The 18,076-nt window shown below is 41.0% G+C and overlaps 2 long non-coding RNA genes across 2 annotated transcripts; both read right to left on the bottom strand.

Moving 5' to 3' along the window:
• Positions 1–705: 705 nt before the first annotated feature.
• On the bottom strand, positions 706–1,849 carry LOC110503052. The gene is made up of 2 exons (XR_002470423.2): positions 1,552–1,849; positions 706–1,202 (listed from the first exon to the last, which is right to left on the bottom strand). It is a non-coding gene; the product is annotated as an uncharacterized LOC110503052 (long non-coding RNA).
• Positions 1,850–7,576: 5,727 nt separating this feature from the next.
• LOC118943843 lies at positions 7,577–8,223 on the bottom strand. Its single transcript, XR_005039140.1, has 3 exons — positions 8,169–8,223; positions 7,826–7,933; positions 7,577–7,607 (listed from the first exon to the last, which is right to left on the bottom strand). It is a non-coding gene; the product is annotated as an uncharacterized LOC118943843 (long non-coding RNA).
• Positions 8,224–18,076: the final 9,853 nt, after the last annotated feature.

Here is an 18,076-nt window from a genome sequence, read left to right as displayed (position 1 = left end):
AGTGGAGCGGACAAGACTGAGGAGGGGCAAAATAAAAGGCCCAATGGCTATTTGCTGCATAATGTGCACTTTTGTCCTTTTCCCATCATTCACTCTTCCATCTTATCCTAGGCTACAGATGCTCTGATACAGGAGACATTCTTCAAGTACAATCAACTAGTTCCATCGGAATGATCAGAATCAAAAGGCAAGATTTTTAGAACCCATGCATAGTTCTTAGGGCCTCGCATAGTTTTTAGAACTTCACATCATTTTGGCAAATCACTGAAATTCCTGATTTGTGGGAAATGTGACTGATAAGATCAGAACCACACTATTTCAAACGTGTCTCTTTACCATTACCTCTTTATGTGGATATGCTTCCTAAAATCTCATAGGATTGAGGAAAATGTTTTAATTTGTCAAGTGTAACCTTTCCATAGCTAAGCTAATGGGGGACTTTACTGGGATCTAAACCATCTTTTGCCAAGCCCTTGACCTTAAAAGGGTTGCCATTCTTTGAAATCTTGTTCGGTGAAATGTTCTCTTAAAAACCTCATATCGTAATTCCTGTATGCTTTAAATACAAGGTCGTATGGTGGTATTTAATTTTAAGTCATAGAATAACTTCAATGTAAATCTTTTAAAGATGTTATTATCACCAACTATTCACTGTCATTCAGTTTAAGGGATACATTTGTCCTATAATAGAAAATAAGACAAACATTTGAAGATCATTAATGTTTATTTAAAAAAAAATGTTTTACACACTTTGTTACTGAACAACAACAGACAGACAATTCCACCCACTAGGTGGACAACAAACACTGCAAAACATGAATCAATATCAAAAGTCAGCAATACAGCAACAGCTTGGACAGCTACAAAATGTACATTATCATCATGCATTATGCATTATCATAAATAAAATAAGGAGCCATCAGGACATTGTAAAATCCAGTCTCTCCTTACGAGGTATGGTCTCTCCACTGAGTTCAGGGTGTGGTCTTGTTGAGGTCGATCGAGGTCCAAAATGGGGAAACAGGGAGAACTCAGGGCTGTGGTAGTTGAACAACCAGGGGTAGTTTGGTCGGTGAAATACCTCTGCAGCCCCATTTTCCCATGCCCTATGCCTCTTTAAAGCTAGATCTCAAAGCGGTATATGCATAGGAAAAAGGAACAGCGAGTGCAGATACCCCTCTCGAGTGCACTGCTCTGTGGACCTGGAAGGGAGAGACACAGACAACCTCACAGAATGAACACTTTGAATATTAAACCTTACACAATGGTATTTAAAGAAAAACATAAAAACAAGTGATTCCTATTTTATCATGTATAGCTGATTTTGCACAAGTAACTTATACTTTAGAATACACAAAACAATATTTTCAGGACTTCAATCATTTGGCTAAGACAATAACTGCAATTGACAAATTCTTACTTAAAAAATGATTTGCTAAACAGAAACTGTGAAAAACATTAAAGAGACTTTATATTCTGCGTGAGCCTGTTTGAGGTTTTAGTTCTATAAAATGTATCAGGTGAAGATCCTATAAAAAAAAACGGACTTACCCTGTACAGCTCCAGAGTTGTCTCCCTAAAGCCATCACCTACTCAGGGGCATTTATTCCTCCCCAGAGACCTTGAAGATGTTTGAGAAAGACAGAGTATCTGTTTTTTCGTTCTCTGTCAGCACTCAGCCCACCTCCTTGGTTTCAGGCCATGGCATAACATGCACTTGCAGGGTCCGGCGCAACCCTCTAAAAAAAAACCCCCAAAAAACATTAAAGTAACCAGCAACAAGCATGACAAAGCCTCAGTGTCTTGGCTAAGGTTGATTGGCTGTCGTTGCTCACTATTGTAGCGTAGGGTGAACTTGCTACATAATAAGCTGCCATCTTCTTCTCAGATGTCAACAGCACAGCGTGGAAAGAGGGAAAAAGTTAGAACACCTAGTTCCTACCACGGAAAAGTTTCTTATCGGTTCAGGGTCTCTTTCTCTCCCAGGAGGGGCCCCATGCTTTAGCCTCCTCAAGGTCTTCAGACAAGGACTCTCAGGGTGTGCTGAAGTGAGACATTCATGCACCAACTTAGTACACACAAGCGTACACAGACACACACAGACAAATGTACACTCCAGCATACACAGACACACATGCATTGCACATGCACTGAGGCTCTCACGCACACACTGTAAAAGTGGGATGTTCTGGCACGCCAAGGCCAGAGGCCAGTACAAACCCTCTTACCAGCTAGAAATTAAACTGTAATGAAACCACACTCCTCTTCTGATTTTCCACTAAGGGAGGTGGTCACGTATCATAGGAGTAAGTAAAGGAAGTCCTGTCATACATGACCATATCCTTACATGACCTGGCCTAACCAGTCCAGTAAAGTATGTCCAAGTTTAGCTTCTGAATCGCAGTGTGGGGAACTCTTTAGAATGAACTCTGTCAGACTAAGAACAGGGTTTAAACAGTTATGGGCATATCATGACTTGAAGTCAATATATTAAGGCCTATTGTAGTGATTTATTTGATTTCACGGTGGACATTTGTGTGTATCATGACAAGCTGGGAAAATATCCCCATATAGAATAATACACCTACATTGTATCTGAATGTGTCAGATATGAATGTGTCAGTCTACTTAATAAGACCCATGAAAAGACACATATACCATGTTGTGAAAACCACTTGGCTGAACTCAATCTCCACCATCCGCAATGTTCAACCTTTGACACAGCTTTCCACAATCACCACTGGGGGGCAGCAGTTTCAAGCCCTGGATAACAGCATTGCTCTTATGCCGAGTGTTAAATTCTCTGGAAAAACTGCAGCATTCCATTTTTTTTTTTTTTTTTTTAATCGCTAGGACCCATTTCTCAATACTTATGTCACTTTTTCAAAACTCTTCACACAGCGAGCACAACAGCAGTCTATCTGAGCTAAACTGTGGATCCTTTTTCATTGCTTTGCACAAAATGCATTCATGACTACATCTTTCAAATTTCATGAATTCTTCTCTCACTCAGACACAACCACCACCAAAACTCTATGTACCTACATGCTAATTTGTACATGTTTACATTCTATTTTCAAAACTGTTAAACTTAAGTTCAGAACCTAACGTAACACAACATTGAATAAGACAGCAATCTGCTACATTTCTACAGTAAACCCGTATTGAAATATATCCAAATCTAAAAAATGAAATACTACCAAAACAATTAGACTAACCACGGCTGATTCCCATTGTAGCTGAAAACCTACCCAGGTGTTAGTCTTTCAATTTCGTTACCATCTATACAAAAGGGGATATCTTAGGAATAATGCTGTACTGTAATGTAAACATGGACCCAGCCAGAGATAGAGAAGTGGCTGACAGAGGAAGAAGAGTGACTGGGAGTGGGAGAGGGAGAGGAGTATGTATCCGTGGTGGAAGAAGACAGAGAGGAAGATCAAGAGCTGTAGTCTCAGGTGATATTAGGGCTACTATAATTGATCATGTAATAAATCATGGTCTATCAATGAGAGAGGCTGGTCTGAGAATGCAATCCAAATCTGTAAAGCTCAACAGTGGCATCTTGTGAGAATATTCCAGCAAAACAACAGGTAAGATTTTGCAAGGGCATCTGACTGAACTGCACAGTACAGAAGTAAATTGAGCAAAGCCTCCAAACACACTTGTGTGTAATTGTTTTTACATTTAGGCTTAGGACCCAACGGTTACCTCCCATAGGTGGGAGAGGTAGGATCTTCACTGCTGTGCAGGAAACTGCAATCGTTGATATGGTCATCAGAAACAGTGGCATAAAACTCACAGAGATTCGGGACAGAGTGATGGCAGACAACATTACATTTGGAAATATTCACAATGTAAGCATAACTATTTCTAAAGTCCTGAAACAAAATCAGGTCAGGATGAAGCAGTTGTACACTGTCCCCTTTGACAGGAACTCTGAACGAGTCAAGCAACTCAGGAACCAATATGTCCAGGTAAGATGACTATAAAATACAGAACTGGTTTTGAACAAAACCAAACAGGGCAGAGACACACAATGGCATGAATTGAGGTATAATGTAAACTACTATAATAGCCTAACTCTTATGATGCCATGTGGATTTATTTTAGAGAGTCATGGAGATTGAAGCCAGGCAAACACCCCACATATTCATCATTGTGGATGAGGCTGGTTTCAACTTGGCCAAAACATGGTGGCGAGGAATGAATGTGACTGGGAAAAGAGCCACAGTGGATGTCCCGGGCCAGAAGGGTGCCAACATCACAATGTGTGCAGTAATATTCTCTGATGGATTGCTGTTACACAAACCGCTAATTGGGCCACCGAGTGTCTCATTTCATTCCTGGTTGACCTCTATGGAAGGGTTGTGCCAGGTGAGGAAAGGGTTGCTGTGAGGCGAAATCGGCCAATGTTTGTAATTGTATGGGACAATGTGGCATTTCACCACTCCCGTGCAGTCACAGAATGGTATGCAGCCCATCCCAGGATGGTGTCACTTTTCCTCATGGAGGTGAAAGGTTTATGGCCACCATCCACATGATCAAATGTACTCCTGGGCACAATGAATGCTGGATGCATGGACATATCTGCAAAAGATTGCCAGGGAAGGACCAGGCATGCCAAAATATTATTTCCTAGGTGTATTGCCCAAGATGACGTGATGTGGATGAGAACTTGTGGCCATATGCAGAAGACAGGGTTGACTAGCATTGCTACTGTATCTGTATCGGTAGATGGTGTATATACAAATTATTGTATTTTGGAATCCCTCAATGCCAAAAAAAGACATAAAACATATTGAAGCATATTGCATCATGTCTGATTCATTCCTGTAACATATACTGCAGTGAATTCTAAACAGTAGAGAGTTTCATTCTTGTTTTGTAAAGAAATTTGACAAAAGAAAATATTGTGTATTGCTACTTGTTAGTGTTTTTTAGGTCATTGTTTTATGAGTGACAAAGTGTGCCTGTTGGGTGACAACCTCTGCTAGTGTTATGGAAGAGTGTGTTGATTTGAGACATGTATGAAGTGTTTTGGTAGTTTTAGTGCATTTTGGATGTGAAATTAATTCCTGTGCCAAGCTGAAAGTTGGTTAGGAGAATAGTTTGAAGAGTTTTGAAAAAGTGACCTAAGTTTTGAGAAATGGGTCCTAGCGGTTGTAAAAAACTGTAATAGAAACGGTCTCCCGTCTCAGAAGCGTGCAACAAAAGCTGCTTGTTCATCGAAATAGACCTGCCATATATCATGAACTATTTGCGGCAATTCAGAGGCATATTTTGAAGGAAGTAACAGTTTGAGATCATTAGGTTGGAGACATTACCTTACTTGCTACACAGCGTAAACAAGTTTCTCTGCATTTGAATAGCCCTTTCAAAGTGTTTGCTGTGCTCAAATGAACGATGATTAGAAAAGTGTTTTTCTGCCTGGTACACATCTTTTGACTGGACCACAGACAATATATCTGCCATTTCTTCAATTTATGTTGACTTTGGGCTTTACAAATAATTTGGTTTATGGCTGACACTTTGACACGTTCACTGTATATGTTTTCTTGGTTGCATTGAGTTTTTACAGTTTACCTTTTCCAATTCCAATGTGAACTATTTCTCCTTTAATTCCTAACAGCAAATTATATCGCAAACAATGACTCAGGCAAGCCCAAGGCCATCTCGACTGAAGAATACAATTCATCTGTGATATTGGAGATATACCACAGTGTTTGTAAGAGTTTATTGGTTTATAATCTCAGAGTGTTGCAGCTCTCTTCTATAGCACACCTCTTATCTCCTGTATCCCTGTCAGAGTTTCTTCCCCTCTTCCTTCCTCTCTTCACCAGGTTGTGTGTGTTTTAACTTCTCCCTCTGCTTCCTTCCCTGTCTGACAGCTGATGATGGCCAGAATGTGGTGGGGGGCAGGAGAAGAGGTACACACCTTACCCTGCCTGCTCTGGGGAGTGAGCCACAAGGTAGGCCCCCCGGTGGGGTAGGGGGCAAGGAGGCACCTGCAGTAACGTTTAGAGTCAAACATTGTTCTTCTTGAAGTCTTGTTCAGAGAGAGAGAAATTGTACTCAGGTGAAAGATCAACAGGAGAACATTTCAACCTCTAACTTTAGGCTAAGCTTCTGTGATTAAGCTGAAACTCATGACCTCATGAAATTAAGTAAATTAGGGGTGGTAATGGGTTATAGCACAGTGTTCTCATAGCTCGGCCTTTCGAGTGAACCGTTCTTAAACTCATTATAGAGTCTGATGAATGGGTCACTGACTTAATATATTAATAATGTAGCTGCTTTCTTATAAATAATTGTCCTTTTTCATGTCCCTTCTCTGTTGGCCTCATTGTAGTTCATAGAATTTATGCCGTTAGCAGAAGCTTTTATCCAAAGCTACTTCCAGGAAAGTACATTTTTAATTTTGTTATGTGATCCCTGTGGGAATTGAACCGACAACCTTACTAGGCCATGCTCTTACCAACAGAGCCACATTAGTTCACTTCATGAAGTCAAAATAAGGCAATGTCTAACCCCTGGCTGTGTTCATGATATCAGCAACACTGTGATACTGTATACTCCCCTTGCTAACATTGCAGACAAGACATTCTTTCTCCCTGGCTGAGTTAATGTTACTACTTCTCGCCCACAATACCCCTATTCCTTTTTCCTTCTCCTCCTCCTCCGTTCCTCTCTTTCTTTAGTTAACAAAACATTGTTACCCAAGGCTGTAAGACACATTACATGTAATATTAATTTAACCAAAGGCCTTGCCTGAAGGCAAAATATTTGCAGGCCCTCATTTAGATATGTCATGGTCAAGTTTGGTTTCTGGCTCATTCACTTGACCTTGGTCCTCACCACCACTACCAGACTAAACCAATTCCCTGTCTGTAGCCTACCGGTCCAACTGTGTTCAATTTGGTGGAGGATGTTGTGAAAGCAGCTCGGTGGCTTGCCTTTCTCATACTTCCTGCCCAAAGGTGGTTCAGACAGACAACACTTGTCAGTCACCAGTCAGACATTTAAATTTAGCCACCTCCCTCCCGGGCAAATTAATTCTTCAAAAGGCAGTGGGTCCCCAGGTTTCACCTGGAGCACAAGGCTCGGTACACTGTCTATCTCCTCCCACTGTTCAACAATGCTGAGGAGTGCCTTGGCACCCCTGTGGCACATCAATCGGTCCCCATCCAAAACAAAAGACTCTCAGATGGAAACAGGAGCACACCGAATTGTTCTGTATGACTTGAATAACATCTCAATTGTACTGTTCCGCATGGAACATTTCTGACGTTTTACAGCAATAAATAAAATGTGGAGACAATTTGAATAGTCAACATCTTTATTATGGGATTGATAGCGGTGATTGCTGTATAAAAGTCACATGTTGACCATGAAGTACATGTGAGGTTTTAGTCTCTTATCTAATGTATTATTCAATCAAAACTTGTAACCAGAGTTCTGGAAGAACTCAATAGCATCGTCCTTCCTGTGCAGTGAGAAAGAATATTTTTTAAATTACATGACAGTCTTTGCTTCACACAGTAGACGTATTTTTGAGGAGATAAAATCCAACATGCCTTTTTGCGATTGAACAAGAGCCTCCTATGCTATAGGGTGAGAGATGGGAACAACCTTGTCATGAGTGTAGTGAAGTGTGAACATGTGACTACTTGGTGTAAAATGATAGACAGTAGCCGGTCTACACCATCCCTTGGTTTACACAAGAGCAAAGGGAAACTCCAAAATGCTTATACATTTTTATTTAACTAGGCAAGTCAATTAAGAACAACTTCCTATTTACAATGGCGGTCTACCCGGGCCAAACCTGTACGACGCTGGGCCAATTGTGCACCGCCCTATGGAACTCCCAATCACAGCCGGATGTGATACAGCCTTGACGCTAATGCTAATCCATAAGGTTCCCAACACAGGCCTACGAAATGAATGACATGACAACAAAACAAACATCAATACATTTGACCATTGACACCATTCAAGCATGCACATGTTTTGTAAGAACTATTAGATAGTTTTAAAAAATGTGTATTTTTTTTTACAGTTTACACCAGTCACAAGATATTTCTTAACACCTAGGAAAGGACTAATTAAAAGCCTTTTCTTTACCCTCTCAATGATATAAATTCATCTGTGGGAAATTGTAAGCCTACCTTCAAGAAGACACATTCATTCAACAAACAATTCCGGCACATGGCACCACAGGAGGCTCCCATATGAAAAGGCTTACTTCCACTTCCCTTATAAAGGCTGGCCCAATACCTGAAACAGTGCCACCGCTGGTAAACCTCTCATGGTTCAACATGCTACATTGGCGTACTATCTAACTGAACGATAGATAGTTTGTGAAGGTATCCTATTACATCAGATTCACCATGACACCTGTGCGGCCTGTGTTCCTTCCTGTTCAACTAGACGAAATGGGGGTTGATCTTTGCTAGTAGCACTGTAATGCTACAATTAAAGCTAAAACACTGATTAATGAAATAGAGTGTTCATAAATCCTACAGTTAAGCTTTCTCTTTCTGCCTGTAAGCCTTTGACTAAGCGACATCATATTGCAAACACCCCTGTCCTTTGGGCGCTCATTTCCCTCTCCAACATCATTTTAATAGTACATTATTTAAATGTGTTCCGTTTCAGATGTGTTCAGTGCACTAAATGTATGTGAATTAAGACAACAGAACAATCAAGTGGTTGTTGGAAATATTTATCTCTCGGAGTGTATCCCTCTCTCTTCCCTCCTGCGCTGGGGTTGAAGAGGGGAGATGTGAAGGTCGCTGGCTGTTTTGACTTTTTTTTTCTCTCTCTGCCTCTCTGAAAATGCTGGAGCATAGAGTCAAATTGTAATGTTAACTTCATTGTCCAAATACACATGGCGAGGACTGTAGAAATGAAAATGCTTCCTTCATTGGTGGGAACCTGGAGGTGGCAGAGATAAGGTGGTGCGGCTGGGTGGTCTCCAGGGAACAGGGCATCCTGGGACTCTGATACTGGTGGTGCATAGAGGTAGGCAGGCCCGGATGGGTGGTGATACCATTCCCAAGTGTGTGTGTCTGTGTGTCTGTCTGTGTGTCTGTCTGTGTCTATGCGTGTGGGTACATAACATTATCAGGGCTGTTTCACAAAATAAGAGAGATCACTCTTGCAGTTCAGTTCATAACATGATTCCCTCCGCTTTCTGCGGCGCTGCACAGACTTGACATTGCCCTTCAAATCTGCTTTTGGATTGAGAAATTCAGTCCCATATCCTTGAAAATACACAACTGGCAGCAACTTGTGAACTTACATAACCAATCAAGGCTAGTCAAAGCATAGGTCAGGAAGACCCTGCACAGAGCAACCTCTCGAGGCCGGCCTCAGTGTGATGTTCTCTTTTCGTCTTTCTCAATAGCCTCGTTTATACCTGGCACTAACATATGTACTGTGTCTTGATCTTGTCCACATTGTGATTTTGCAAATGATTTGACAGATATTCTAAGACACATATTGATGCCATAAGTCAGTAATGCTACCTGTCAATGATTTTGTAGGACGGGATAAAATGGTTTCACTGTCCAAATCCATCTACACGTAAGATATCCCAACACAACGGCTGCATTTACACAGGCAGCCCAATTCAGTTTTTTTGCCCAATCATTGGCAAAAGAGCTGATCTGATTTGTCAAAAAACTATTGATGGAAAAATATTTGAATTTAATTGTCTACACCTGTCCAAATATTTGGGCACAATTAGATTGTGGACTAAATCACGATGCATGTTAGAAGCAGGTATACATGGGGATAATGTTTAGTCCTTCACTGTGTCCACCACCTGTAAGGCATCTGAAAACCTGTCAAAAAACATTACTTTGATTTCAGATGCTTTCTCCCTTTCCAATGTTGTTAATGAGCTGTCAAATTACCAAGTTTGATCCACAGGCTACAGTTTCAGGCATGTGTGTGTTGTTGCTCTACTACTGGGATAATCTAGTAAATTGAGCCGCGTGCTAATTTTGTCTTGAGCGGATTGTCAGGGGGGCGAAACATAATTACAAATAATTAGTTGACTGCAAATTCACCCCAAGAAGCCCTAAAATGATTTAATATCTGACTAAAACATAATCACTTCAAACCTTGCTTACATTTGTATACGGTCACATATGTCTACCAAAACCTGCAACTGGAATGACTTCTTGCTTTGTTCATGAAAACCAACAAATGTGTGCCTGTCTGTTTAGTTGATCTCGTATATCATATCCAGTGTACTGTAGGTGGGAGGGCATTCACAGTGTAGGTGGGAGGGCATTCACAGTGTAGGTGGAAGGCTTGGTGGAATTAACACCCTCCGTTGGAGGCTTCCTCTCTCTGACACATCCTCTCATTATTACATACAAGGCCTCCTGCTGGGGAGGCCAGGTGTTACTAGGGCTGTCACAGAGACACATCAAACATAGGTACCCTCATCACACACACACACACACACACACACACACACACACACAGTAATAGTATGAGGTGCTGGTAAGGACAGCTGCCATATCTTACTTATTCCATCGGTTCCCTTGGTTGGAAAAAATGCAGTCTTCAACCAGCACATCCTAAAATAGGACCACAGATAATACTATTTTTCTGTGTGTGCGTGCGTGCATGAGCGTGCATGCATGTGTACATGCAGACGTGCACATATGTGTGAGCGTGTGTAACTTCTCAACCTGGCTGGATCAGGTTGAGAAGTCAGCAGCCTGCCAAGCATATCTATTAATCAGAGGAGAGTAAAACAGAGGCTAACTTCAAACTCCCTGGCTGTCAGATGGGATAGGGCCCTGGATCAGTGGTGTGATAAGCAAAATTCTCTCCTCTTCTCAGCTCATAAAGAAGGGGAACAGCCTGTTTAACCACAGCTCAGCAATAAACAGTAAAGTCAGGCAGTGAGCTGTTTTTCTGTCTGAGCTCTCTTTTCTGGATTTTGATCATTAGCGGGTATCGTATTCTCGCTCTCTCTTGTTAAGGGAAAATAAATAAACATGAATATGGGTTGTAATTACAATGGTGTTTGTTCTTCATGGTTTGCCCTTTTCTTGTGGCAACCGGTCACAAATCTTGCTGCTATGATTGCACACTGATATTTCACCCAAATGATATGGGAGTTTATCAAAATTGGAATTGTTTTCCCGAATTCTTTGTGGGTCTGTGTAATCGGAGGGAAATATTGTGTCCCTAATATGGTCATACATTTGGCAGGAGGTTAGTAAATGCAGCTCAGTTTCCACCTCATTTTGTGGGCAGTGTGCACAGTCTGTCTTCTCTTAAGAGCCAGGTCTGCCTACAGCAGCCTTTCTCAATAGCAAGGCTATGCTCACTGAGTCTGTACATAGTCAAATCTTTCCTTAATTTTCGGTTAGTCATAGTGTTTAGGGCCAAATATCATTCTAGTTTGCTTAGTTTTTTTGTTAATTTCTTCCAATGTGTCCAGTAATTACAGTGCCTTGCGAAAGTATTCGGCCCCCTTGAACTTTGCAACCTTTTGCCACATTTCAGGCTTCAAACAAAGATATAAAACTGTATTTTTTTGTGAAGAATCAACAACAAGTAGGACACAATCATGAAGTGGAACAACATTTATTGGATATTTAAAACTTTTTTAACAAATCAAAAACTGAAAAATTGGGCGTGCAAAATTATTCAGCCCCTTCACTTTCAGTGCAGCAAACTCTCTCCAGAAGTTCAGTGAGGATCTCTGAATGATCCAATGTTGACCTAAATGACTAATGATGATAAATACAATCCACATGTGTGTAATCAAGTCTCCGTATAAATGCACCTGCACTGTGATAGTCTCAGAGGTCCGTTAAAAGTGCAGAGAGCATCATGAAGAACAAGGAACACACCAGGCAGGTCCGAGATACTGTTGTGAAGAAGTTTAAAGCCGGATTTGGATACAAAAAGATTTCCCAAGCTTTAAACATCCCAAGGAGCACTGTGCAAGCGATAATATTGAAATGGAAGGAGTATCAGACCACTGCAAATCTACCAAGACCTGGCCGTCCCTCTAAACTTTCAGCTCATACAAGGAGAAGACTGATCAGAGATGCAGCCAAGAGGCCCATGATCACTCTGGATGAACTGCAGAGATCTACAGCTGAGGTGGGAGACTCTGTCCATAGGACAACAATCAGTCGTATATTGCACAAATCTGGCCTTTATGGAAGAGTGGCAAGAAGAAAGCCATTTCTTAAAGATATCCATAAAAAGTGTTGTTTAAAGTTTGCCACAAGCCACCTGGGAGACACACCAAACATGTGGAAGAAGGTGCTCTGGTCAGATGAAACCAAAATTGAACTTTTTGGCAACAATGCAAAACTTTATGTTTGGCGTAAAAGCAACACAGCTGAACACACCATCCCCACTGTCAAACATGGTGGTGGCAGCATCATGGTTTGGGCCTGCTTTTCTTCAGCAGGGACAGGGAAGATGGTTAAAATTGATGGGAAGATGGATGGAGCCAAATACAGGACCATTCTGGAAGAAAACCTGATGGAGTCTGCAAAAGACCTGAGACTGGGACGGAGATTTGTCTTCCAACAAGACAATGATCCAAAACATAAAGCAACATCTACAATGGAATGGTTCAAAAATAAACATATCCAGGTGTTATAATGGCCAAGTCAAAGTCCAGACCTGAATCCAATCGAGAATCTGTGGAAAGAACTGAAAACTGCGGTGTTTTGCAAGGAGGAATGAGAAAATTGTCAGTCTCTCGATGTGCAAAACTGATAGAGACATACCCCAAGCGACTTACAGCTGTAATCGCAGCAAAAGGTGGCGCTACAAAGTATTAACTTAAAGGGGATGAATAATTTTGCCCGCCCAATTTTTCAGTTTTTGATTTGTTAAAAAAGTTTGAAATATCCAATAAATGTCGTTCCACTTCATGATTGTGTCCCACTTGTTGTTGATTCTTCACAAAAAAAGACAGTTTTATATCTTTATGTTTGAAGCCTGAAATGTGGCAAAAGGTCGCAATGTTCAAGGGGGCCGAATACTTTCGCAAGGCACTGATCTTTTGGCTTCCTCATGTGGTTGGGTCTAATTGTGTTGCTATCCTGGGGCTCTTTGGGGCCTCTGTGTGTTTAGTCTTCAAGTTCATCTCTCTGTAGGTGATGGCTTTGTTATGGAAGGATTGGGACTCACTTCCTTTTAGGTGGTTGTAGAAATTAACGTCTCTTTTCTGGATTTGGATAATTAACGGGTATCGCCTAATTCTGCTCTGCATGCATCATTTGGTGTTTTACGTTGTACACAGAACATACATTTGCAGAGATCGGCTTGCAAAGTCTCAATTTGGTGTTTGTCCCATTTTGTGTATTCCTGGTTGGTGAGCGAACCCCAGACCTCACAACCATATCGGGCCATGGGTTCTACAACAGATTCAAGTACTTTTAGCCAGATCCTGATTGGTATGTTGAATGTTATGTTCCTTTCTATGGCATATAAAGGCCCTTCTTGGCTTGTCTCTCAGATCGTTCAGCTTTGTGGAACCTGAGGTGCTGCTGTTTATGTATCATTTTGTGTGTGCTCTAGGGCAACAGTGTCTAGATTAAATTTGTATTTGTGGTCCTGGCCACTGGACCTTTTTTGGAACACCATTATTTTTTGTCTAACTGAGATTGACTTAATCAGGGCCTAGGTCTGACAGAATATGTGCAGAAGATTTAGGTGCTGCTGTAGGCCCTCTTTGGCTGGGGACAGAAGCACCAGATCAGCAGGAAACAGTGGACATTTGACTTCAGATTCTAGTAGGGTGAGGCCCGGGCTCTGTAGACTGTTCTAGTGCCTTTGCCAATTCGTTGATATACTGTACCTGTCAAAATTTGACACACCTACTCATTGCAGGGTTTTTCTTTGACTGGTACTGTATATGTTGAAGAGGGTGGGGCTTAAACTCTGTTCCTGTCTCACCACAGCCAAGTGAAAATAACTGTTTTTTTTTGCCAATTTTAACCGCACACTTGTTTGTGTACATGGATTTTAGAATGTTGTATGTAAGCATGGGAAGACTTTGCCTTTGTCAATTAGGGTGTGCAGGGTGAATACAGTACGTGGTCTGTCGTACAGTAATTTGGTAAAAAGCCCAATTGACATTTGCTCAGTACATTGTTTTCACTGAGGAAATGTATGAGTCTGCTTTTAATGATAAACAGGCGATCTTCCCAAGGATGCCGTTGACCCATATTGGGTCAAAGATATTAGTTATTGGGGTCAAAGAAGCCATTGATTCCAAATATTGGGAAATGCCAGAGCTAAGGACGATGTTAAAGAGTTTAAGTATAGCCAATTGGAATTTATGGTCTGTATATTTTATCATTTAATTTAGGATACCATCAACACCACAGGCCTTCTTGGGTTGGAGGGTTAGTATTTTGTCATGTAGTTCATTCAATGTAATATTTAATTCTAAGAATTGTATTTGATCATGCATATGTGTTTGCTGTTTATTCTTTGTTATAGGGCCAAAAAGATTGGAGAAGTGGTTTATCAATATATGTACATTTGAATAGATAACTTTGAGTTGTTAGTTTAGTTTTTAGGTAAAATAAAGGACAGTGCTTCACTGGTTGCCCTTTTCTTGTGGCAGCAGGTCACAAATATTGCTGAAGCGATAGCACACTGGAATTTCACAATAGATATGGGAGTTTATAAAAATGAGGGTTTTTTTCAAATTCTTTGTGGATCTGTGTAATATGAGGGAAATAACCTCAGCAAAAAAAGAAAACGTCCCTTTTTCAGGACACTATCTTTCAAAGAATTCGTAAAATCCAAATAACTTCACAGATCTTCATTCTAAAGGGTTTAAACACTGTTTGCCATGTATGTACCTGTGGAACGGTCATTAAGACACTAACAGCTTACAGACTGTAGGCAATTAAGGTGACAATTATGAAAATTTAGGACACTAAAGAGGCCTTTCTACTGACTCTGAAAAACACCAAAAGAAAGATGCCAAGGGTCCCTGCTCATCTGCATGAATGTGCCTTAGCCATGCTGCAAGGAGGCATGGGAACTGCAGATGTGGCCAGGGCAACGAATTGCAATGTCCGTACTGTGAGACGCCTAAGACAGCGCTACAGGGAGACACAGCGGACAGCTGATCGTACTCGTAGTGGCAGACCACGTGTAACAACACCTGCACAGAATCGGTACATCCGAACATCACACCTGCGGGACAGGTACTCGATGGTAACAACAACTGCCCAAGTTAAACCAGGAACGCAGAATCTCTCAATCAGTGCTCAGACTGTCCACAACGTTGCCTATGTGAAGAAACCTACCATTGCTGGACCAGACAGGACTGGCAAAAAGTGGTCTTTACTGACGAATTGCGTTTTTGTCTCACCATGGGTGATGGTTGGATTCGCGTTTATCTTCGAAGGAATGAGCGTTACACCGAGGCCTGTACTCTGGAGCGGGATCGATTTGGAGGTGGAGGGTCTGTCATGGTCTGGGGCGGTGTGTCACAGCATCATCGAACTGTTACTTTTCATTCTGATGAGCCAATGCAGAAAATTATCTTTTGTAATATTCTCAAAATGTGTATGTGTGTGTGTGTGTGTGTGTGTGTGTGTGCGCACACTACGTTTAGTAGCATAAAATGACAGCCTCCTTCTCCATGGTCTGACAAAACAACAGGGCAAATCAGTTTGCTTTGACAACACTCATGTCACTGGACACATTTTGGGCAATTTATTTTGGTCCTGTGTGGGTCAGTTGGTGGAGCATGGTGCTTGCAATGCTATGGTTGTGGTTTTGATTCCCACGGGGAAACGGTACAAAATAGTATATGAAAAAGCTATGCATGAGTGGAGATCTGAGAGCAGCAGGGTAGTAATCTGAAATGCAGTGGAAAAAAAGGAAATCATACCTCTCGCATGAGAATGTTTCAACTTAATCAAGTGACTCCATTCTAATAACGAAGCCAGCTCAGAACTCCCTTGATTTCTAGTCCAATACCAAAAGGTCGCGTAAATGAGAACTTGTTGTCAACTGGCCTACCTGGTTTAATAAAAGGTGAAATAAAAAATAAAAATAAAAAAAGTTAGAGGGCCCTCCTGTCCTGACTGTAATTGCATCTACTACTGCATAATTAATGCCTCACTCCATAGGAATAGATACTTAGTCCAGCAAAGTAAAAAAGTATCCCCAGAATCCCTTTTACTTGTAGGTCTAACTCAAGGATTTTCAACCCGCTAATGTAAGTCACTCTGGATAAGAGTGTCTGCTAAATGACTGAACATTGAAACTGTTATTTTGTCATAGGAACAACAATGGGTGGCTTTGATGGCTACTGGCCCAGTTATAAAAGCAAACTGAGTTCCTTTCCTCCCATCAAGTTCAACATGTTCATCTTTTAGATGACCAATGAGGTCAATCAATGCTGGGTTGTGTTGACAGTGAAACCCACACTGAGATTCATTGTTGGTAGAAAACATGTATGTTTGATGTGTATGAGACCAAACTAGTGGGGGTTTGTTTGTCTGATGTAAGGCCATGAATATCTAGATGTTTAGGGTCTCATGTACTTTAGTGGTTGTGTAATACAGTAGTCTTCTGTACTGAACTATTCTACGCTGATCATTGCTAGGTTAATGCTAGGACACCCTCGTCATTTTAACCCTGATACATGGCTGTAGACTCCCATGGCTTCTAACAGGAGCGTCCATGGAGTCTACAGCCAGGTGTCAGTATTAGTGTTCTTTATGCCTGTGTAACACCTTTTATTTCCCTCCCTTTCTGTGAGAGTATAACCTTTTGTTCACTTGCCAATTTCCTGTCTCAAAACGTAGCGCCATGCCAACTAGTCCAGTGGATAAGTGACCAGCCTAGGAAAAACACTGACAGTTCACTTAAAAAAATAAAATAAGACTACATGGAGCCAAAAATGTTATCAAATCATCCAAAAAGCATTGATGTTTCCTTTTGAACATACAGGGGTCCAAGTTTCTGGAAAAGCTTAGTAATTGGAAAAACAACCATACAGAATCAGATATAAATAGAAAGCCGACCACATCTGACCCTGTTTACACCAAGACGGTGTAATATCCAGACAGTGACTAACTAAATGTCATAAGGATGAAAATCACAACCTAACCCTCACAGGCTTCAGCCAAAGAACCTAAAGAAAAAGGAGAGTAAGAAAGAGATAGAAAATATATATATTGACAGAAAGGGAGGTAGAACTGTCTCAGTGCTGAAATAGGATCAGGTCCCCCTTGTCCATGTAACCTTATTAATTGTGATCTTAAAGGAAAAACTGATTCTAAATCAGCACTCCTACTCTGAGATACTTGATTCATAGGACCCTTGTTCTTCCCTACCCCTAAACCCATCATTCCCCTAGAACTCACTTCCCCTACCAGCTCAAAAAACAGAGGGTGTTTCTCAATATGCACACAACCGTGCTCCACACTCTCATGCTCCAAGTGCATTCTCCAGCCACATTCTCTTGAGCACGTTCTTGTCAGGACGAGTGTGGAGAATGATTCCTATGTTGTCGATGCAAAGAATAATTTGCTGGTCCGTGGTGTGTCATGAGATCAACCAGACACTGCTCTTGACACATTTACAAAATTGCTTATCCCAGTTACTAATAAGCATGCACCCATTAAGAATATGACTATAAAAAACGTTAAATCCCCATGGATTGATGAGGATTTTTTTTATTTTTATGGTTGATAGGGATGAGACAAAATAAATAGCAAATAAGTCTGGCTGCACAACCGATTGGCAAACATACTGCAAATTGAGAAATCATGTGACTAAACTGAATAAAAAGAGGAAGAAACTACACTATGAAACAAAGAATGATAATAAAAAGCTTTGGAGCACCTTAAATGAAATGTACATTTTCATGGGATAGCTACCAATTATTCGTGGCTAGCTAGCCAGTTAGCCCTATTGACTTACTATGGACTTACCCATTCATTGAACCGTCTTCCAGCCAGGACAACAAAGCAAGATATACACAAAGCAACCATTTTACTTCATAACTATCAGCTAGCTATATGTGAATCGTAACAATGTA

Source organism: Oncorhynchus mykiss, chromosome 23 (genome assembly GCF_013265735.2).
Source record: "Oncorhynchus mykiss isolate Arlee chromosome 23, USDA_OmykA_1.1, whole genome shotgun sequence".
Classification (NCBI taxonomy): Eukaryota; Metazoa; Chordata; class Actinopteri; order Salmoniformes; family Salmonidae; genus Oncorhynchus; species Oncorhynchus mykiss.
This window is presented reverse-complemented; position numbering and strand designations above follow the sequence as displayed.